Source organism: Camelus dromedarius, chromosome 7 (assembly GCF_036321535.1).
Source record: "Camelus dromedarius isolate mCamDro1 chromosome 7, mCamDro1.pat, whole genome shotgun sequence".
In the NCBI taxonomy this organism is placed as follows: domain Eukaryota; kingdom Metazoa; phylum Chordata; class Mammalia; order Artiodactyla; family Camelidae; genus Camelus; species Camelus dromedarius.
Window position 1 is genome coordinate 58,631,606 of NC_087442.1, and position 23,736 is coordinate 58,655,341.

General features: G+C 37.6%; 1 long non-coding RNA gene across 1 annotated transcript in view; it reads left to right on the forward strand.

The window, feature by feature from the left end:
- Positions 1 to 23,736, forward strand: part of LOC135321754 (uncharacterized) — a 155,174-nt gene that overhangs the window by 78,272 nt on the left and 53,166 nt on the right. The window lies entirely within an intron of this gene.

The following is a 23,736-nucleotide window of genomic DNA, read 5'->3' on the forward strand; positions in this document are numbered from 1 at the left end:
GGGGTGCATTCAGGATTGTTGAAGGAAACTCACACTGTGATGCACAGAGTTTCTTAGCCTTTCTGGGAAACAGATTCTTACTAAGCACACAGCTGTGAAAATGATACATGTTCTTCCTGAGCCTATGAAAGCCGCAACAACATCCCTTCTTGAGCCTTGGATAATCTTTTGGTTCCCCTTTCATACATCATATTATAATTGTGCTTTTCCTTCATGAACTCTAATTGAAAAATTTAGGGGAAAAAATGGAAATAGAACACTTTGCAAATTGGATAGCAAGAATTTGAACATGGGAATGTTTTGAAATGTCCTGTGTCTTCTCCTAAAAAGAGGAAGTCATCAAGTGCCAGAATGATGGGAAAGTAAGAATGCTTGTCATTCCTTTTCTGCGTGATCTTGAGGCAGGGCTAGCTCTGAACAGAAGTGAGAAGTAGTCCCTGTGCAGTTTTTGGCACAGTGCCTTCTCCCTTTCTCCCACTAACGAGTCCAGGAGCCCACTGTGGCTTTGAACTCCACGCTGCTCTCTAACATAACCTGCTCTCTGGAGCTTACAGAACATAATCATATTCTCATTGACTTGGACATGATGCTAATGTGTTAGTTGTCTGAGAGCATCTGAATTTTCAAGAGATAAAGAATCAGCATCTCACAGTGGGATTTTGCACAACAGGAAATAACAGGAATTCCTTATGAGAAAGCCTTCCTGGGCTCGCTGAAAACATGCTGTAAGAGGCAACCACTTATTGGTACAGGGCTTCATGGTTTAGGAAACACTTCAGATACATTTAATTTTTTATACTACTTTTAATCTCTGTAACAGTCCTGTGAGGTAAGCATTAATATCTTCACTTTATGGGTGGAGAAATTGAGGTCCAGAAAATGTAAGTAAGATTTGACCCAAGTTTCAAAGCCGAAGCTCACTGTGACCTCATGCAGGTGTTCTCACTGTTCCTTTGGGCAGTAGTGGGCAGTAGTGGGAAAAGTAGACTCTAGGTATGTTTTGCTACCTCTCAGGACAAACACAAATAAAAAAATAAGAGGCTTCATTTTCCCTGTTGAAAACGAGGGCAGAGTCTTGCCTTTCCTCTTTCTCAGAGTATTTACTTTAGAGATGCATTAGAAAACTTGTGATTTGTACAGACTTTCTCCTGTCTCTGAAATGTACGTAAGTTCTTTTGAAGACTAAGTAGGCCTCTTGTTAGCTTTATGACCTAACAATGTCTTTCTCAAGGGCCTGGGAGTCATCTCTGCAATGTAAACAGTAAGGGAGATTGCACCCCTCTCTCCCAGTTTCTGGGGAGACTGTTGGAACCTCACTTCAGTGGGCCCCTTATGCCAAGTTGCAAAACTATGTCTTGTAAACATATGAGTTTGTCATTCCTCTGGATAAAGTCAATAAGCTTACCCAGATGGCCACCCCAATTACCAGGTAAAGTTAGGATAAACTATGTGACAAATGGTGCTGTCAAATCCTTTCACTTGAGGACTAGTTAGTTATAATTTATCTTAACATGTAAATAACGGACCGTATCTGCTTAGCTAGATAAAAGGGTGAGATTCCTTTCTGTTCTTGCCTCTCTTCGTGAATTGCCTGTGAAGAACATCACATTCTGGTTTAATGCTTATCTGGTAATAAATGTATTATCTTTGTCCACTATCTTTGTGGAGAGATTTTCTTGGTTGGGATATTTTATTGTAGTTATATTTTCCCAGCATACCTATGTCAGATACTCACTAATTTAACACTCTTTTTAAATGGAAAATCAAGTATTTCTCAGATAGCTGAAATTTAAGTTTACTCGGTTTATTTGCATTGGAGTGTTAATATTGGATGCATTTGTGACTAAAGTAATGTTTTTGCTAGTCAATGGGAATCGTCATGCATCTGGCCTTTTAAAAAACATCCCTTGTCCAATAGAGCTATTTATTATTTTTGCACCTTTTCTTTTCAGTTTTTAATTAGTTTGCCCTCTCAGCCACACACAGAACTAAAACTGTGGTGACTGGTTGAACAAATGCCAAATTCAATCAACTCATCAACAGGCACCATGAACCATAGAAGCAGAGTCTAGGATAGGCTTTAGAGACCTAATGTTTGTTTGTACCCTCTGACGACCATCTCCCCATTTTGCCCACTCTCCAGCCCCTGGTAGCCACCATTCTACTCTCTGCCTCTATGAGTTTGACGTTTTTAGATTCCACATATAATTAAGATCATATAGTATTCGTGTTTCTGTGTCTGACTTATTTCACTTAGCCTAATGCCTTTGAGGTTCATCCATGTTTTCATAAATGGCAAGATTTCCTTCTTTTTCAAGGCTGAATAATATTCCATTGTGTATCTTTAACCACGTTTTCTTTATCCATACATCCCTTAACAGAACTTAGGTTGTCTGCACATCTTGGCTATTGTGAATAATGCTGTAAGTGAACATGGGGGTACAGATATCTCTTTGAGATAGTGATTTCATTTCCTTTGGATGTATACCCAGGAGTGGAATTGCTGGGTCATATGGTAGTTCTATTTTTACTTTTTTGAGGAACCATAATGTTTTCTATAGTGCCTGCACCAACTTGTATTCCTACCAGCAATGCACAAGGGTTCCCTTTTATCCACATCCTCACCAATACTTGTTTATTCTTGTCTTTTTAATGATAGTCATTCTAACAGATGTGAGGCAATCTCTCATTGTATTTGATTTGCATTTTCCTGATGATTAGTGATGTTGAGCATCTTTTCATGGACTTGTTGGCCATCTGCATGTCTTCTTTGGAAAACTGTCTATTCGGTTCCTTTGCCCACTTCTGAATGTTTTTAATCACTTCATATTTGTATGGCTCCCTGATAGCATGGTCCCTGGCATGTCCTAGATGAGCATGAACTGCATGTTGATTATCCTGAAGGGGCTCAAGTAGTGTTAAATGAAGTTGTTTCCTACTCTGGCTACACAACAATTACCTGGGGCTCTTTTAAAACTTACTCATGCTTGGTTCCTCCACAAATTAAATCAGAATCTCTGCCAGTAGGTCTTTGTAGGTTTTTAAAGCTCCCCAGGTGATTCCAGTGGGCATTCAGGACTGAACCACTTAAATAAATATGAACAAGCATCCAGAGATTTTCTCTAAACATCCGACTAGTGGGCTCCTCCAGGTCATTTGTGTGATTTTCATTATCCTATTTCTGGTCTGTGTTCACCACAAATGTGACTCATGTTCTACGAACCCTCTGCTGCAAGTGCTGAGCATAAAATTATGCCCTAGGGGGATTTAATTTCTTAGCTACCTCTTGCCATCCTGGGTTTTTCTTGTCTCTCTTTCTCTCTGCTAAGTAGCTTTTAAAGAACATTTAAAATTATTTTCTTCACATTTCAAAAGTAACACATGCTTATCAGTTTTTTTTTTTTAATAAAGTGATACAAAAGGGTGAAAAAATTCAAGTAAAAAACCTTCATCTCTGCGCGTTCTTCATTCCTACTCCATTCCACAGAATCATCCTCACTGCCATTTTTTGTGTTTTGGAAATTTTTCCACACATATACCATCATGTATATTCTTATATAAATTCTTATATAAATACACACAAACACACAAATGTAATCACATATTATGTTGGCAGTTTGCTTTTTTATTCAGTAACATATCTTGGAGATATTTTAATTAGCACATTCAGTTTTCTTTTTATATTATCCTTATTCTTTTTAAAGGATACATATCATTCTATCACATGGATATATCATACCTTTTAAACCAGATCCTTATTAAGACACATAAAACATGTTTCCACTTTATAAGCACTGTATTGAAGTTAATGCCACAGTGATCTTCTTTGCACATGTCTTTACATAATTTTGGCACTATATCTGTTTAAAAAATTGTTTTATATTTGACTGTCCAACTTCCACCTTCACTAGCTGTTACTGGCTGTGTTTCCCCATCTACCCTGCTCTAGTATCTGCATTTCTCAGCTCCTGCTCCTACCCTCCCCAGTGTCTCACAGCAAAACTTGTTAACCCCTGACCACGGGCTAGTCACAACCCATTTCTTAGATCTATCCTGAGAGAAGGCAGAAGAACAGAGGAGAAAGAAGACAGGAATATTGATTATGCTCCAATTATTGCCAGACCTAGTAGTCTGCAAAGCAATTATAAAATGTGGTTATTATTACCTACGTTTTATAGGTAATAAACATGGCCCACAGAAATGAACTTATCCAGGTGAACAGGGGTGGAACTGAGATTTGAAATCCAAGTTTCTAAGTGGTCGTGCTAAAAGTCTTCTCTCTTCCCCTTCTTTGCTGTCGTAATGGTTTAGGCGTTGGGTCTGCACTCACTGTGAATGGGATCAGGGTGACACTGAGCTCCAATAGCATCTTGTATTGAAGCCCCTCCCCTTACCTAGAGGAGTCTCTATTCCAATAACTAGCCAATTTCGTACTCTTTTATTGGTATTTCACTTGGTATTCTAAGTGTTCTAAGACTAGGTACCAGCCTTCTGCATCTCATGCATTTTTGGGCAAGAAGTTATTAAACTGCACAGTAGGGGTGGGGTTTTTGCTGTATTAACAGGAAGTGACCTGACACCTGAGTTTCTGCTGAGTGGTGTTTTATGTTGCTTAAGTTCTTATTAGGAGGTTACTTATCCCAATAAAGGCTCATAATATAAAACCTCCCCATGGTGAAGAGAAAGAGTGGAAGTGTCAAAATAAGTCAAAGACAGAGTTAGAGAACTAAGATGAGTAGTCAAGCAAGTAGGGAAAGGTGAAATTTTCTAGTAATAAATACTAGTAGCAGACAGTTTGCAAAGTGTTTTCCAGAAAAGATACACCTCCTTTGCAATACCAAAGGTGAACCTAACAAGTGCATTGGAAAACCTTAGAATCTTCTGTGAACAATGAAATCATCAACACCAGGAGAACAGTATCCTAGCACAGAGTGGCTTTGAGTAAGACCAACTGAAGATGCACAGAAGAAAAACCCATAAAGGAAACAAACAAAAAGAAGCTAGTATCTTTCTCATATTAGACTAAGAGTTTTTAATTAATTCTTTAGGGAGTAGGAATTGCAACTTAACACTAGTAGCTAACCCATTGTGGGTCATTTAGCCTTTTGTGAGAAGCCTGCCTCGTTGGACAGCTCCTATATTACAACATACCTGCAGTCTTGAGAATGGTGTCTGGTGCAGCAGAACAAACAGTTTGACATGAAACAGCTGCAGGTTCAGAATCTGAGTTGGTCATATAACTGTTTTGTGTTGGATAGTGTTTTCAAGGAAACTACAACAATATCTCGCATCTCACCCATCCTTCCAGAACCCTGCTACTCTCACAGCAAGAGATGGAGTCCCATTACCCACCACTTGAAAATGAGTGGATTTGTGGCTTTTTTGTAACCAAGAGAATGTGACAGGAGTGACACTGTGTGACTTCAAAAGCTGGGTCAGGAAAGGTGATATGACTCCTACCTTGCTTGCACGAACACTTGTGCTGAAAACCTCAGTCACCATGTTAGCAATCCCACTGACCTGAGGCCACCATGAGATGGAAAGTCCAAGTTAGCTTCTCTCTCTTTCTCTTGCTATATAGGGAGAGAATGAGCAGCAACTGGCTCCTCCAGCCAGCCCCCAACTGTTCCCATATAGCTAATGTCTGACGGCAGTATGAGAGACCCCAAGACAGAACGGCCCAGGTAAATCCTCAAATATCCAGTCTACAGAATCTGGGAACCCAGTCACATGACTATTCTGTGCCACTAGGCGATGAGATGAATTGTTCCAATGCCATAGTAACTTAGGATCAGCATCTTGTGACCTTGAGCAAGTTACTTCACTTCTACGAATCTTGATTTCCTTACCTTTAAAATAGGGGTAAAGTTAACAACTAAAGAGAGTTAAGTCTTATTTGAGTCCCCCTGAAGAAGTACTGCAAATAGTGAGACCCATCTCCACGGAGGGGCGGGAGGGGGTGCTACTTCCCAGCGCTCCTCACTGCCCCATTCCACTGCGGGTAAGCAACCACTCCCTTCCATTATTGACACTAGGATAAGACCTTAAAACTTTAGGACATTTTGAAATCATTAGATAAATCACAATATGAAGTTAAACAGGCTTCTTCTCACTGGTTACAGAGAGGAGATGGGACGTGGAAATGGCCTATTTGAATTATGGCATGAGTCTTATGGGTGTGGAAATGTGTTATCTAGGAGAAATAATACATTGTAGCACTATCAATCAGTACCTTTAAATTAGTTCACCAGATCAGTCACCAAACAAGATTTCAAAGACCTAACACCAATGTAACAGTTTTAGTTGGAGGTATAGAGCGCTGGGGGTAAGGATCAGACATACACCAGCAGTGGAATGCCACCACATTGCTGCATGCAGGCAAATAAAAAGCTGAATTGAATGTGCCTTCTCCTCCGCTCATTTGCTCAAAGGATTCCTCCAGTTTTATATATCCCACTATAGTTACTAAAATTCGCTGTTGAGTATGAATGTGCACAGCCCCTCAGAATGTTATGAGATAGATCATTTTTTAGTTCCCTTCTTACTCATAAAGGTACCACATCACATCTATCATTACAGAAATTTCTCTTCCTACGAAACCAAATTTATATTCCACGGATTATTTATACCAAGTGATCCAACATCATTTTTTTTTCAATGAATTGCATTTTAAAAAGTTAATTTTTTTCTTTGTGAAATTTAGCACATGTTCATAATTTTTTTTAAAATGGAAATACATGTAATTAGATAGGAAAAAAACTCAACTAGTGGTCCTACTAACCAAAGACAAGTACTGTGAAATAGTTTTGCTTTTATTTACAATCTTTTCCTTTTCCTTTCTATATGATACATAAATTTCCTTTTCCTGTGTATTTTTTTAAACCTTTAAAATGAGGTATACATACTATTAAAATTCTGTTTGTTTTTCTCTTGATAATCTGTCCTTTATTATAGAGGAGTATCAGCCAAGAACCTAAGAAGGTAGAAATAAAATTGTTTTTCCTTCCCATCAGCACAAATGTGATACCATTGCGCTGAGGTACTGACCTCCTCCCTGGTGTGGTAGGACTAGGACAATGAGAGCCCTCAATCAGTCACGCCTGGCTTCAAGCAGCCTCATTTATTTATTCATTCATTCACTCATCTGCTATGCAAATAGGACCATTTCCTATTGTACCACAACATGACATGTCATGAAAAAGACTGAAAAGCTCTGCTTTAAAATACCAGTTACCTGCTTTCCAGCCATCTCTCTCTTGAGCCAGCGTCTAACCATATGTTGCCTGAAGTTTATCTTTTTCTATATTCTTTAATGTATATGATAATGTAAAAGTGCAGTCAGATGAATAACCAGCAAATAATTAATTACATATCATATACTGTAGACTCTGGGAACGTAATGAGGAAGAGGTACAATGTAATTCCAGTCCTGAAGTTACAGAGATTAGAGTAATGGGTCAGACACCCACAAAAGCAATGAAAGGTAGTACATGTATGCAATCAAAGCCTAAGTGAGATGGCACACACCATCAGTGTCACTGAACTTGACAGAAGGAGTCTAGAAAACAGAAGGAAAGCATCTTGACTTCACCCTCTTGGTTTACAGATACAGGACACCCAGCGATGCTTAATACAAGTGATTATTAATCAGCCGAGTGGAAGTAAGGCAGGCTCAAACGATCCTAAATCCCACGCCATCTACTCAGTAACTGAGCACCTAGCATGCCCTGGGCACTGTTCTCAGTGTGACTACTGCATTAGGAGGCACAGTGCCCAGGGCTCACCAGCGAGTTTTAATTTTCCCTAAGAAGGAAAAAAATTTTTTAATCAAATAGAAGTTTTAATATATAATATTAGTGTATTTGTCTTTATACCAATATAGCCATAAAATACAACTTTTAATATCTTTGTATGAATTAAAGGGCTCGAGAAGGTCAAAGTGCCTCTGGCCCACGGAAGTCATAAGGCTCTGACTATTCCAGGCACTGGGGAAAGATTAAACGGTGAATAAGGCAGACAAGGTCCTTTTTGTGGCACTTCCATTCTCTTAGGGGGAGAGACCTAAGTAAGCCTATAAACAAATCAGTAACAAGATCATTTCAGACAGCAATAAAGGAAAGGCTATAAGAAAATAAAATGTGACTCGATAGAGAGTGATGGGGTGAGGATAGTTTGAGAAAGGCCATTCTGGGGAAGTTGAGTTCTGAATGAGGAATAAAAGCAAGTCCGATATGTAGACCTGAAGGAAGAACTGTCCAGACAGAGGAAGAGCATGTGCAAAGGTCCTGAGTCAGATGCATGCTTGATGGAGGGGCGGAGCCAAAAGTCTAGCGGGCTGGAGTGGAGGAGTGGGGAGGGAAAGGACAGAAGAGGTTCACCTAGCAGGGGCTAGTGCATGCAGGCTTGAGACCATGTAAGGGTGTAGATGCAGTGTTGAGCATGATAGAAAAATATCCAAGATGTGTGAACAGAGGGAGAGTAGGATCTAACGGACATTACAGTAAGATCACTCTAGATTCAGTGTGAACTGTGGTCTGGAAACTGGGGAAGACTGGTTAGGAAGCTTGTGCATTAATGTGACTGAGTAGTAATGATCCTTAGGTCAGGGTAGTAGCATTGAAGATAAAAAGAAAAGGATAAATTCAGGATGTATTTTGGTTGTAGAGTAGCAGGAATGGATGTTGGGAGTTTGGGAAAAGGAGTATCCAGGATGGTCAGAAGCCCTAGTAGTCTTCATGGAAGAGATGATTAATGCAATTTGAAGAATTAATTATTTTACAAGGAAAATAAAAATTATTTTTTCATCAACTCGAAGAGAGCTTAATTTAGATTATTAGACTATAAAACTATACCAAAGTTAATGGGATAAAATGTATGCCTGCCTTAATTGCGGTTATTTGTAATATTTTGGCATTTGAAAGCTCTTAAAGGAAGAGTAAGGTTTTAGGTTCACGTTTATGAATCAGAAGATGCATTGCATTATAACAATTTTAATTTTTCTGCAATGTATTTTATTGGAAACATACTGTAGATAAATGAGCCACAAGGGAAAGCCCAATTCAGAATACAAAGAGTATACAAAAACAAATGAAAGTAATATACAAATAGACACTAAAGGCAATTTTAATGAATATTTCATGAAACATTGAAATAATTCCTCTGTATTAACTATTATAAGTTGAATCCATTATGTAAAAATTAATCAAAATAGAATGGATAAAAAATATTTAAATTAGTAGAATCTTATATGTGAGGGAACCATGAGAATCCTCTGGGGGAGGCTGCAATGAACTTCAGAAATTATTTAACCTCTCCAAGCCCCTGATTCCTAAAATGTAATAATGCCTAACTCATAGTGTAAGATTAAATAAAATAATGTATAAAACAGATTTCATAGTCTGTTATATAAATGGAAGCATTACTTTTCAGAGATGGGGTCCAAAAAAAGTTAAACTAGTTATAAAGCCAATTTTAATCCAATTATTCTTTTAAATGAATTAGTAGGATAAACTAGATTGCAGGGTAAAAATTTTGACTACCAGTGAAAGCAAACAGCTTTTTTCCCCAGCTTTATTTAGATATAATTGACAAATAAAATTGTATATATTTAAAGTATGCAGTGTGATGATTTGCTATACCTATCTTTCATGAAGTCAGGTTAGCTAACATATCCATCACCTCACATAGTTACCTTTGGTGTATGTGTGTGGTAAAAACACTTAAGGTTTACTTTATTAGCAAATTTCAAGTGTACAATACGGTATTCTTAACTATAGTCACCGTGTTGTACATTAGATTCTTAGAATTTAGTCATCGTAAAACTGAATGCTTGTATCCTTTGACGAGCACCTCCCCATTTCCCCCACTCCCCAACTCCTGGTAACTGCCATTCTATTTGCTGTTTCTATGAGTTTGACTTTTTTTTTTTTTTTTTTTGAAGATTTCACATGTAGGAGAGGTCATACAGCATTTATCTTTCTCTATCTGACTTAGTTCACTGATCATAATGTCCTCCAGGTTTATCATGTTGTTGCAAATGGCAGGATTTCCTTCTGTCTCGTGGCTGGATAATCTAGTGTATATGGTGTGTGTATATGTGTGTGACATCTTTACTTATCTATTGATTTATTATTTTCTCTTGTTTTTTCTGTGTTTTCCAGATGTCCTACAATAAGCATGTGTCACTTTCATAATCACAAGAAAAATGTTACATATATGAGGGAAAAAATAAACTCTGCCAATATGGACTACTGATGCAATTGAGTATAAAGAATGTTGGCAGTGAAAGTAGAATATTTTCTCACAAAATCTTCATATTTTAAGCACGAATGGAATAGTACCTTAAACTAGAATAGATGGATTCTTGGTGGATTACGCAAGTAAAATATTGCTTTATCACTGGAAACTTGTAACATAATTTCATTTAATATGCTTAATCCATGATCTGTGCCTTCTTAGTGACACTATAAGTCTTAAAAATGAGGCAGTATGAGCCATGGTTAGGTTTCTTTATAAAATTGAAGGAGGTGTTACAATTTGACTACCTTTCTAGGAACTTCCTTGGAAAGTAGAACTCTGGAATCATACTGGAGGCATGAGGAGCCATCGAATTTGGGGGACTGGTGTGGGCTGAGACCCCCAAGAGTGGAGAGAACCTTTCAAGGAATTCTTTAGCCTTTCAAGGAATTCTTTAGGCCAAGAGAGGTCCCTGAGGCACTCCCCAGCACCCGGGCCAATGTGGATTGTGTTTTGGCCAACTCCCATGGTAATTAAAGTGTTGTCTCCTCTATAGAGGACACAATATTCTAGTCATTTGAAAATCAATGTATAGGCTATTGAACCCAATCCTAAAGAGAGATTAAGGTATACAGAATATTACACAGCTAATTTCCTCTGGAGCTCTTTGGCCTATATTTCTTTAAATATTTATTTTGGATTTTAAAGGGAAAATGTCTCTATCATTGAGTTCTCAGGAAGACCCAATACCATGTTTATATGTAATCTGAACCAGTATTAAGTGGAAGTGAAATTTGGGTGACTAATATAATTATAAAACTTTTAAATGAAACTTCATTAAAAATTCTTTCATGTCTTCCCTCTTTTTATCCTAAAACAAAGTTGATCCTTGATGACATGAAATGCCACCACTGAGAAATTATTTTGTTTGTTTTTTGGATATTTCTTTTTCAGTAAGAACATTTTGTTTATTGTAAGCACTTCTACTTTTATGTATGTAAGTCTGTGAAAAGATGACTGGTCTGACTCTTGTTTAGGAAAAAACACAACAAAAACCCAATGATCTCAAATTTAAAGGCCAAGAAAAGTAATGACACACGACAGGAGCATAAATGACAATTCTGCATTGATAAAGTGTATGCAATAACCCAGCTCATAGGATTTTATTCCAGATGTCAAATCACACAGCATCACTTCCACATGACAAGCAAATTACTACATCTCTAAGTAATGCCTGCTCTTCTGTCACCAGGGACTGCTAGATGAGAATTTAAAAGTTTGGGGTTGTATCAGCAACTCAAGATGTCAGAACTAAGTCTTAAAGAACCTCTAATCCAACTTCTTTTAATTTTTTTTTCTTTTTCTTGGAAGAGGAACAGTAGAAAGGGAGTGAAGAGAGAAAAAGTTGAGAAATTCTTCTAGGTCACAGAGAATGCCAGTTTGCCAATTACAAAGCAGTTACTTATATTTTTAATTGTTATTATGACAGCCCTTAATGTCTCTCCCTCTTTCTTCACTGAATTTCCTTTTTCTTTGGAGACTACTATGATTAGGGAAAAATACTCAGGTAATCACACTGTATCCACAGACCCATCCTGATTGCTAACCAGTGTCCGGCATTCACATGTTCTTTACTACTGAGTTCTCATCTATAGAGCATCTATTCTCAACCTCATTTCTCTGATAAACGTAAGTATGCATATACGTTTGCATGTATGTGACATACTTCTGGCCATCGGCTCACATTCCCAGTGGGCTGCTTTCCGTTCTACTCAAGAAAGCAACTGTTTACAACAGTGACACCTTTCACTGAGGAAATCTTAAATCTACTCAGACTTACTTTTAATTAAACCATTCACATTTTCATACTTTATTTCTAGCCACACTTCCAAATTGATCATGACTGTGGGCATTGATATTCCTGTTGAGAAATACTGTTTTGTGAATTCACTTATTTAATTTAGTCCCTTGCACAGTCTTCTGTAGAAGGCACTAGTTTCATCTCCTTTTTACATATGAGAAATGTGAGGCTTAGAGAAGTTAAGTATTTCTTCACCATTTCTTCTCTGCTTTGTTTCAGGGTGTTGGCAGGGGCTCTGGGTACTCAAGACTACATCTTCTGTTGGGCATCCTCTCCTCCAGGACTCCAGTTCTGATAACATTATTTACTCTTTTATGTCTTTCCAGCTTAGGCTGGTAGCAGCTTCCTGCTCTGCTATCTCTGGGCACTTCAACATCTCTTACTGTTTTCATTAACTCTGCCCACACTCTGTAAATAGTTCCTTTATTAAGATCCTTGATTGCTCCATCTTAATGAAATCTGTTTCCTGTCAAGACAGATCCACCCTGGTCTTTCTGTAATATTTCTAATTGCATACAACACTTTTGCCTTGATAATATTAAACCAACCAAAGCAAAATGAATTAGGCTAAAACATCTGAAAACAGACTTTTCCAGTTGCTATCTTTTAACCACTTTCCATCAGGTAATATATAGAGACTTGGTTTAGACATTTTATTTTTCACTCTTTTTAAGGATTTCTTTAGAATGATGTGTTTTTCTAATATTGGATGGAATTTAACTTAATGATACAAATATATTTTGTACAGCTTTCTGGCCTATTTTAATGGTGACTGACTTTTCTGTGATTTCTTTTTCTTCTTTTACCAAGGGTAATAGAGAATTTGCTTTTGTGGTCCATGAATCCCTGTGGGTTTATGTGTGTATCATTTAGCACTTTCATAAAATGTAGTCTGGATAGCTTGATAAGTACACCACTATTTTTTTTAATGTGTTTATGAGATATAAATCTGCCTTCTCTAGCTTTGTCAGATTCCCTCCAGCCTTTCTTGAATGATTTTCCTGCTAAAACTTCTTGTACTCAGTAAATAATTGATTTAGATACTGTTAAAACACTAAATTTCCCAATCACTTTCTCTTCTCCTTTTTTAATTTTTTTGCTGAATAACATAGTTATATGTTTGCTACTCCCTGTTAGCTCTGAGCTAAAATTCAGAAGGAAGCAGTGCCAAGACCTGTGAGTAGTGATTCCCAGTGAAGAGGCTGCTCTTGTCAAACATGTCTTCCTTGACTGGGAAAGATGGGAAGTCAGTCCTGTTTAATGGGATTGATGCAATGATGCTAACCTGGCTATTGAAAAATTATACTTTATTGGGAATCAGAACATCAATCAGTATTGACAGAAGCCAGGTTATCTTTCTAGGACAGAACCTTGGAGCAACCTGGGTCCCACAGCATTATTGATGTTGACAACATGGTCAAAGTTGCCTTGCATTTATGAAAATTAAAATCAATTTAGTACTAAATCAAGAGCCAGTGAAGGCTTTACTTCAATGGATGCTTTTTTTTTTCAATTAGCTAGAACTTTAGTTCTATGACTACAGGAGGTGATTCTCTTTGCTCATGGATGACAAATCCCTGTTGCAAAAGGACACAAAATCTTTCCCTCTTTTGACTGTGACACTAATCAGTTCTTATGTGAACTGTAATTCTTCAGTGCCCTGTGATTTTCCTAAAAGCTTCCAGATTGGAAAATGCTCCTCAAACTGACGGCTTCTTTCTCTCTTTATGTGCTTGCACAGCAGGCAGATGTAGAAGTGACAGAAATGTGTCCTGCTTCATTACTTAATCTTTTCGTGCCGAAAGATCCTATCTTTCTATTGTACAACTGGAGGAGGGCTTTCATGCTGTCATGGTTACAATATGTCAGTGCTGGAATTTTAAATTGAGATACATTTTAGTTGATGAGAGCTTTTCTGTAATCTCTGTCTAACACTGTCCCTGTCTGTGATAACTCTGCAGAAGGAAGTCTGTGTCTGTTTCAAAGTGTCTAATCCAGTTTTCTTAAAGTAATTATGAAGTTGTTGGATGATCAAGAGAGGGATACGATTCAGTAGTTTGGAAAGAAATTGTCTCTATTGGTTCTCTTCCACAAGTAGCAAATTTTTGCATTGTCCTTCAGAAAATATCATGTATTTCAGTAAATAGTTCCCCAAAGAGTTCAATTAATACCCATTAATCATTATTTTAAGCCCTAGTATTCTTTACAAAGATGTAGCATTCACTGAAATAGTATATTCTCTACTCTGTTAACTGATTTATCCCCTTAGTTTTTATGTAACAATGTTTCTTAGTTAACAGGTGCTTTCTCTACTTACATAGAATTCAATGAAGTTTATCTACCTGGGGTGTTTAACAAATTTAAAAACATAATCAATTTTTATATAATTAGTCCAACTATATTTCTGTTTATGTGGAATCTTTTGAATTCATTCATCTGAAAGTCTGCTCTAATGCTTGGAAAAAAATGTATATTCTGCTGTTATTGGTTGGAATATTCTATACATGTCAATTAGATCCTGTTGGTTGATTTATTTTTCCATTCTTCTATATCCTTGGGGATTTTCTGTCTAGTAACTCTATCAGTTGCTGTGGGTTGGGGGCATTATAACTGGATTTTATTTCCCTTAATCTTGAATGGTAGTTTCAATGAGTGTCAAATTCATGCATTTGACAGTTATTTTCTTTTAGCATTTGAAAAGCATTATGCCACGTCCCTCTGGTCTCTATGTTTTCAGGTTATAAATCCACTGTCATTTGAATATGTGTTTCTTAGAGGTAATGTGCCAGTTCTCTCTGGCTATTTTAAGGCTTTTTCTTTATCTTTAGTTTTCAGAAGTTTAATTTTTGTGTGTCTTGGTATAGATTTTGTTAGGCTTATTCTATCTGAGGTTTGTTCCCCTTTTCAGAGCTGTGATTTTATGTCTTTGAATGAATTTGGAAAGTTTTATCCATTATTTATTTGACTATTCTTTGAGCTCCTCTTCTTTACTCTTCTTCTAAGACTCTAATGATGTGAATGTTGGATCTTTCATTATTGCCCACAGGTTCCTGAGACTTGGTTCATTTTTTTTTTTCCAGTTTATTTTTGCTCTGTTGTTCTGACTGGGTAAAATCTATTGATCTGTTCTCAAGTTCACTAATTCTATCTTCTGTCATCTTCACTCTACTACTGAGACTATTTAGAGAGGATTTAAAATTTTTCTGCTATGCTATTTTTTAGTTCTATAATTTGGTTCTTTTTAAATACTTTTCTGAGATTTTCTGTGTTTTCATTTGTTTCAGAAGAATTTGAAGTTGCTTATTGAATCATTTTTATAATTGTTGATTCAAAGTCCTTGTCAGATAATTCCAACATCAGATTCATTTCAACATTGGTGTTAGCTGACTGTCTTTTCACATGCAGGTAGTGATTTTCCTGTTTCTTGGTGTAGCAGAAGATTTTTTTAAAAATTATGTTCAGGACATTTTAGCTATTATGTTAGGGGACTGAACTATATTTTAAATTTCTATCAGACAGTCACTTTGTTTAGCTTTATCATGCAGATTCTGGCCTACTTTTCTGTACTGTGATTCCAATGACAATCTGATTTTCAGAGACTTTTCAGCGTCATTGTTGGTTTATCTCATGCCACTGGGGTTCCCACTGGTCCCTGCTGGTTTGCTTGAGTGTGTGGAAGGAACTTCCCCATTCTGGGTGGGGAAGGGGAGTCTCCAGCCCACATAGATGAAGAGTGCTACCCAGGCAGGCCAAGCTCCTGTTGCCCTGGGGTCCGCCTTGCCGGTGCCTCCTGCCGAGTTGTGTCCCTGGGAGGAGGTGGGGAGCCCAGGCCCAGCAGGGGATGAGAGCACTTTCCAGCCTGGGGCTGTTTGTGGTGTGATTCCCCTAGCAGCTGTCTCTTCTTTTTTAAAAAATGTTTTTTAGTTTCGACTTAGGCAAATTTCTGCTTTCTCCCTTGTACCCTGTACATTTTATTCCCAAAGTCTCTTACTGGATTTGAGTTTTAACATGAAATGTATAAAAATTAATAATGTATGAATGAACTATTCAGCATAACTTAGGCATCTAAAGGAATCTGAGAGTTTATTTTTTTATGTTGTGTCAAGATTTTGAACAAGAGAGGAGCATTCCTTTTTAGATGTTATCAAAGAAAATGTTTACTACAAAATTTTGTAAGAGAGGTATTACAAAATTAACTGTAGTTTCAGTGAGCATTTATTATTTATTTTATGTATTTATTTTATTTATTTTTTAATGGAGGTACTGGGGATTGAACCCAGGACCTCATGCATGCTAAGCCTGCACTCTACCACAAAACTATACTCTCCCCCTACAGTGAGCATTTATTATTAATTGAGGAGTGACAAATTCTTCCAGCAAGTCAGGTTTACTCACATATAAATCAGAGATGTTTGTATTTCAAAGTATCAGTGGACAAATTATATTCTGAATGTTCTAAAAAGCAATTCATTAATAGTAGGTGAAAATTTGTGGTTATTACTGATTGTCACGGTGTTGAACCAGGCTGAAGAGTTTGCTCCGGTTTTGCATGACTCTGTCCATCCTACTGAGCATCTGAGCACTGATTATATATTAGGCACTGCACTAAGTGCTTTGGGGAATTCAGAAATGAATGCGATTACAGTTCCTTTCTATTTCAGTGCCAGCCTTTCTAGCTATATTTCCTGCCACTTCTAATAACGTCTACACCTGAGCCACACTCGCTGCGCACTGTTTACCAGTCTGTCTTTTCACAGTTACAGGTTTGGGCTCAGGCTGTTTTCTCTTTGTGAATGCCTTTCCTTTCATTTTTTTTTGCCTAGCGAAATCCTTTACCAAGCCCAAATGTCACTGCCTCTGGGAAGATTCCTCAACCTTTTTAGGCAGATTTAATCACTGCCATGGAACTTCGTCATATCTCTAGATTAGCAAGTATAGCATTTTATTACATTCTAATTGGTAAGTCTCTCTCTATTGGGGAGTACTTTAAATTGGGGGACTGTCTTATTTCTTTGCATATCTTCAGTGTCTGGTACAGAGGTGACAGAAGGCTCTCATCATATTTCTTTCATTCATTCATTCATTCATTCATTCAACAAGTAATTTTCAGGGCCACCAGTTTGGTCACATAAGTTGAATATAACACAATTCTAGGGGGTGTCATTCACATAAACTCTAATGTACTTCAGTGCTGTTGAACCGCTACATGAGGGCTTTGTGTATTGAACACTTACAGTGAATCAAGTCCTGTCTAGGAATACAGCAGTGCACAAAAACACCAAATGCATCTTGAATAAATGATTTGACCAACGTTTTATTGCTGGTGCTTCAAAAGAACACTTTCTATTTTTGAAATAATCTGAACATATGGTGCCTACTTAGTAATAACCTGAGTTGTTAAAAGTCTTTGTTTTGGCTTGAAATTGTGTCAGTTCAGTGTGAAAATATTATCTTATGCAGCTCACTTTTTAAATAACATAAATGATAATGATTTGTATTTCTGAAGATGAAAAATGGGATTCATGATTTGGCTCCTGTAGTTGCTACATGTAGGTTTCTTCCTGTTTCATATTTCTTGAGAGTCACTCGCTCATTTGTAGAGGCCTGAGGAGTAAACTGATAAAAATAACAAACATGGTTGATCAGAACCAACAGACTGTTTTTCCTGTTCTTCCAGTGTGTATTGCCGGAACAAGCCAGTTGCATTTCAAATACATGCCATTCATTATTTTGAATATGAAATTAAAACTAATTATTGGTTTCAGAACAGAGCTCCAAGCAGTCACAAATATACATTTACCTGCATACATCCATGCATGATACGTGTTCTTAAAAATTATTCTTTGCACTAAATAATACACTTACACACAAAACCTCTTGTGGTTCTGTTTCAAGACCAGTAATTAGTTTCCAATTCAAACAGGAGTCTTAGACTCTCCTTTTGATTGAATCTTATTAATTTCATTTTCTTCAACAGCAACACATTTGAAAGAAAAAGGCATCAATTAGCCATTTCTACCAGGCACAGAATTGGAAAGAGGCTAAAATTGTAATTGCACAAATGAAAGTAAGTCTTTTAAGTTGTGTCTTTGCCTCCTATTCAGGGGCTGACTTGGGCTTTGTAGGACCTGAAGTTTAGACAATTTGAGGCATTTTTTTTAAGGAAAATAATGCAAAATTAGATGCAAACCTGAATATTTAGAATGAGAAAAAAATCACAACAAAACGAAAAGATGATAAATACTGTAACAACAAAAGCAATAGACCAAAACCCCCAAATATTAACTTCTTGGCATTTCTCTCTAATGTCCCAACATTCTTTTGGTCACCATTTTTGGTCATTTTTATGACAATGGCTATAATATTTTCTTCAGAGGTCATAGAAATACAATTCAATCTTTTTTTACAGGGTTGATCAAAGTTTGTTTTTTAAGTTATTGTTAAGGTGCATAGATCCACAACCTTTCGGAGACATGCTCACTTTTTGTAGGGCTGCTAGAGGTTTGTGCCTTATGAACAAAGGAATTCAGATCCACTGTATCTCCTGCAATTTCCATCAAAAAAGAAAAACAAATCTTGTGTATTTGTGCTACATTATTGTGTATATGCCTAATGAGAGAGAGCTTCCATGTGTCTTGGTATTAGGGATACTCTGCTTACAAATTTCCATATGTGATCATTGGAAGAATTTTCCGTAGGTTAACTTCTGACCTCAGTGCCTTGAGCCTTGTTTCTTCTCCCTATCGTGTAATTTTGACACTGTAGGGTGCATTATTTACATTATTATCCCCATGTGACCTAACCCCTCACTTCTCATACATGATGCTAGGTAAGGGGGCAGGGAAGAAGGTTCCTGAAAGCAGTGACTTCTCTGTTTATGGAAGTGATTGTAAACCACATGAACATATCCTACCACGGGCAAACTCAGTGTATCCCCAACTCAACTTCCCCACAGTTGGATCCCAGAAGTGCCCAGAGCCACTATAGAGGGGGAAAGAGTTTCCCTCAACCCTCTTAGGCTCCCTGGTTGGATCTGAAAATTAAACTGACAGAGACAGGTTAACAGGAGAAAAACACACAAATCTGTTTAATGTAAGTTTTATGTGGAACAGGAGCCTTTATAAGGAGATAAAGACCTGAAGAAACATACCTGAGTATTTTGTGCTGGGTTGGATGAAGAGTGGAGGGTCGTGGAAGGATATGATAAGTACAGGAGCACGAGGTGATTGTAGTGAACAGGGCGGAACCTAGCATGGCCGGGTTGTTTGAATTCCCCTTGGTGGCCCTTTGTTTTGATAGGGATACCCCTTTCCTTCAGGTACAGAGAGGTCACCTCTCAGTTGAGGGTTTTATGACCTATCTCAGGGAAGAAGGGTGGGGGAAGTTCAGAGTTACCTCCCTGCTTTTGTCATTTGTTTAAACTCCTTCAATTTAAAATATTCAATATGCCAAGGTGCCGTATTTTGGCACCTTTGTTTCCTGAACCCCATCACCACTTAAATGCCACATGACATTAGGGGAAGCCGGACTCAAAAATTAGAGCAGGAAGGGGCAGCAACCTTAAGTAAATGCGGTTATAATGCCACACTGCTGTGGAGTTTGTAGAAACATGACTGAACGAACACACTGAGAGGACCTCTCCCAGAGTCCTACACATACCTGAGCAAATGTAGGGCCCTGACTACATTTAGCTTCAGAGTAAAACACTGTTCTTCTCATGGCTTCCGCAAGGGAGATGACACATATGAGTCTCATGAAAATCCAAACAAATGGCTTCTACTAAGTGGTCCTAAAGTCCTTAATTTATGAACTCACTCTCTCCTTTTATGTCCAAATAAAATGACTTGAGTCCTTATTGCAAGAAACTGCAGTGCCCTGATATGCTTTCCAGGGATTCTGGGATTTTTAAGAAGGAGAGGATGCTGTCTCCTGGTGATTATCAAGTTTTGCTTCAAATTTATCTGAGTTCAATTTAAATTTTGGTGACCTTCTACCAACCTGGCACTACCTGTGGTCTGGACACAACCTCATCCATTTCATTCCTTAGGAATAACAACAACATCATCAGAAAGCACTACTGCACAGTAAAGGGAAATGGGGACTTTCTTGTCTTTCAGAGAAGAGTGAATTGATAAAGCACTTTTTTATGCAGAGAGGAAAACTATCCAAATTCTCTAGACTCACTGAAAACCTACTAAGGCCCTCCTTCACATTGGGCTCAGCTGAAGTCCAGTCTTTAAGAGGAGTATGACGTTAACTAGATGGAAGATCTAAAAATCTAGCAACTGCTTAAGTGAGCAACTGATATATTTCCTTGGCATTTCTAGTAGATTTGTAGGAAGCATGGAGACTTGCCTTCCTTGACTTGGAAAATCTTCCAGGACAAATTTTCACACACTTTCAGAGACAGTGCAGCCAATATTGTGGGGGTACTCTGGCAAAAATACCCCATTAGAGTTTAAAATGAGATGGTTAAAATAATGACATAAGTTAAGGGTTACTGTCCACATGCTGTATGCTGTGGGCTAAGCACTTGGCATTCACTGTCTTATTTAATTCTCACAGTATCTTCTATTATAGTTTTATAGAGAAGAAACCTAAGGCACGAGGATGTCCAATAAATTATCTAACTTCAACAGCTACTAGGCCATGGAGCTAGGAATCAAACATACAAGTTATAACCCTCTAAATGGTAAGAGAAATTAACCTAAACCTACATAAACTAAAGAAAGGATACAGGGCTCTCTGATGGAACCCACGGCTAGCAATGAGACTGGACCTCAGGAGGGGATTCCCGTCACCTCTCTGGTCCTCATTTCTCCTTCCTGTGTTTCTGCTTTGTTGCCTCTTGCTCTTCAGCGGTGCTTGACCCCTGGCCTTAGAGCTGGCAAAGAACAGCAGGGTAGACTGTGGCTAAAGTCCTGATAGGGGGTTAGACATGAGCTTTGCAGTAACTTAACAAGTGGCCTGAGCAGGTCACTGAGGCTGTACTTACAGTTGTCCTTGTAGTTGGCTGGGTTTGTCTTAATACAAAATGAGGATGGAGATCAGTAATTGTTTCCATAAGTAAACAGCCTCCATAATTTCACCCATGGACATAATTATTTTCTGAGTTCTATACCAGAAAGACCTTCCAAGTTTATTTCCCAGCATAACTCTTACACTACCCTGATGCTTCCTGCAAATGGACTGGAAGAGACATTTACTTGAACAGAGAATATTATTTAATTTAAATACCAGATAATTTCCCTGCTTACTGCATTACTCAGGATAGACAAGGTTCTGCTACGTAGGAACTACTCCCCCAAATGCCAGGGGCTTAAAATAAGAGGTCTTCTTTTTCTCATGTAACACATTTATCTCAGGGCAGCAGGGAAGCTCTGCAGTCCTCTAGGCTCCCCTGTGTCCCGCCGTGTCCGACAGTTCTAGCTGCCGTGCCTGAGGGGAGAGAGACTCTGGAGAATCTCATGTTGCCGTTTAAATACTCTAATTTATCTGACAGGCTCATTTGCCAAAGATGGAAACACAGCCCCACCCAACCACAGGGCTGGTAGGGAGTGTCCCGTGCTGGAAGGAAACAGAATTCTCCTTGATTAATAGCACAAATGACTGTCGTGCATTCTAACAGCTTTCCTGTACAGGTAAAATTTCAGAATGTAACAAAAACAACTTTTCAATGGTATTTACCAAGAGTCAGTTTCTGTTTTAATCATTTTATGTGTGTCATATCTCATTTAATCCTCACAATAACCTTTCTGTCATTTCCATTTTAAAGGTGAGAAAACTAAGGCGTAAAGGATTTGGTAGTAACTTCAAGATCCCACTGAGGCCTGGGGTTTGGCCCTAGGCAGCAGAGTCCTTGCTCTTAACCACAAAGCCATGTGCTGTATCTAGATTATTTATAAATAAGGTGGTTTTCCTGAGCCATGATTAATTAATGTTGCATTTGCTACCGAAACTCTGAATTTACAGGTGTTTCAGAGGTCTAAAATCTGATTATTGCTAGAATTTTTAAGTCTACAAAAATAGAAGTAGCCCAAACCTTAGAGTATTTATTATAGGAGGTATTTTTCTATTTTGGTATTTTTTTGGAATTTCAGTGTATGGTAATCATAGGACAAGCTCTAATTTAAATTAATTCGTTGAGGAGAAATAAATGATAGCTTATTTATAGAGATCTGTAAGCAATCTGACTTTAAAACGTATTTGCCTAAAAAATTAGTGAAGGTAGCATATAAGGCTGTTAACTTTTAATAATGAGAAATAATTAGAATGTAAACCTAGCAGAGATAATCGGGTAAAGCATTTTTTGATGGGTAACTTTGTAGAATCTCTCTGGGAGGGTATGAATTTTCCAAAGTCACAAATGTGTCACAAACTCATGCATACACATTTATTGAAGAAAAACCAAGACTTTTATCTCACTTCTTGCTTCATAATAACTTTTAACTACACAGTATCTGTATAGAAATGAATAAAATGAAAAATTAATATTATTTCAGGGACGTTCTAGTTCAACATGTAAAGAGCTTAGACGTTCTTACAAGCAAAAAGCTGAACAAAATAAAAATCAGCAACTCTTCTTAGATCCATCAGAGAATTGATGTTCAGAACACGCTGTTGCTCCCCAAGCTGGACAAGCAGGCGGGTGCATAGAACCACAGCCCACAAGCACCAGAAGCCCAGAAGCAGAAGCTTGCAGCTGGGGCCAGTATTTGTTTTAACACTTTACGCTGTAATTGATGAATTGCTCAAGGCTCAGTGTGTACGATGTTGGCTGTGGGTTTGTCATATACGGCCTTTATTGTGATATATTCCCTCTGCACCTACTTTGCTTAGAGTTTTTACCATAAATGGATGTTGAAATTTTTCAAAAGATTTTTCTCCGTCTATTGTGATGCTCATTTGATTTTTATCCTTTGTTTTGTTAATGTGATGCATCACATTGATTGATTTGCTGATATTGAAACATCCTGGCATCCCTGGGATAAACCCCATTTGATTATGGTATGTGATCCTTTATATGTATTGTTGAATTCAGTTTGCTAGTATTTTGTTGAGAAGTTTTGCATCTGAGTTCATTGGTCATACTGGCTTGTAGTTTTCTTTCTTTATAGCATCTTTGTCTGGTTTTGGTATCAGGGTGATGCTGGCATCATAGGATGAGTTTCAAAGCATTCTTTCCACTTTAATGTTTTTGAATGGTTTGAGAAGAATAGGTGTTAACTCTTCTTTAAACATTTGGTAGAATTTACCTGTGAAGCCGTCTGGTCCTGGACTTCGGTTTTTGGGGATTTTTCTTTAATTACTGATTCAGTTTCATTACTGGTAATTGGTCTATTCATATTTTCTATTCCTTTCTGATTAGTATTGGGAGATGATATGTTTCTAGGAGTTTACCCATTTCTTCTAGGTGGTCCTTTCTATTGGCATAATATTTTTCATAGTAATCTCTTATGAGCCTTTGTATTTCTGTGGTGTTGGTAGTAATTTCTCCTTTCATTTCTGGTTCCATTTGGGCCCTCTCTTTTCTTAATGAGTCTAGCTACAGGTTGATTAATTTTGTTTATCTTTTCAAAGATCTTAGTTTGATGGAACTTTTCTAGTTTTTTGGTATCTATTTCATTTATTTCTGCTCT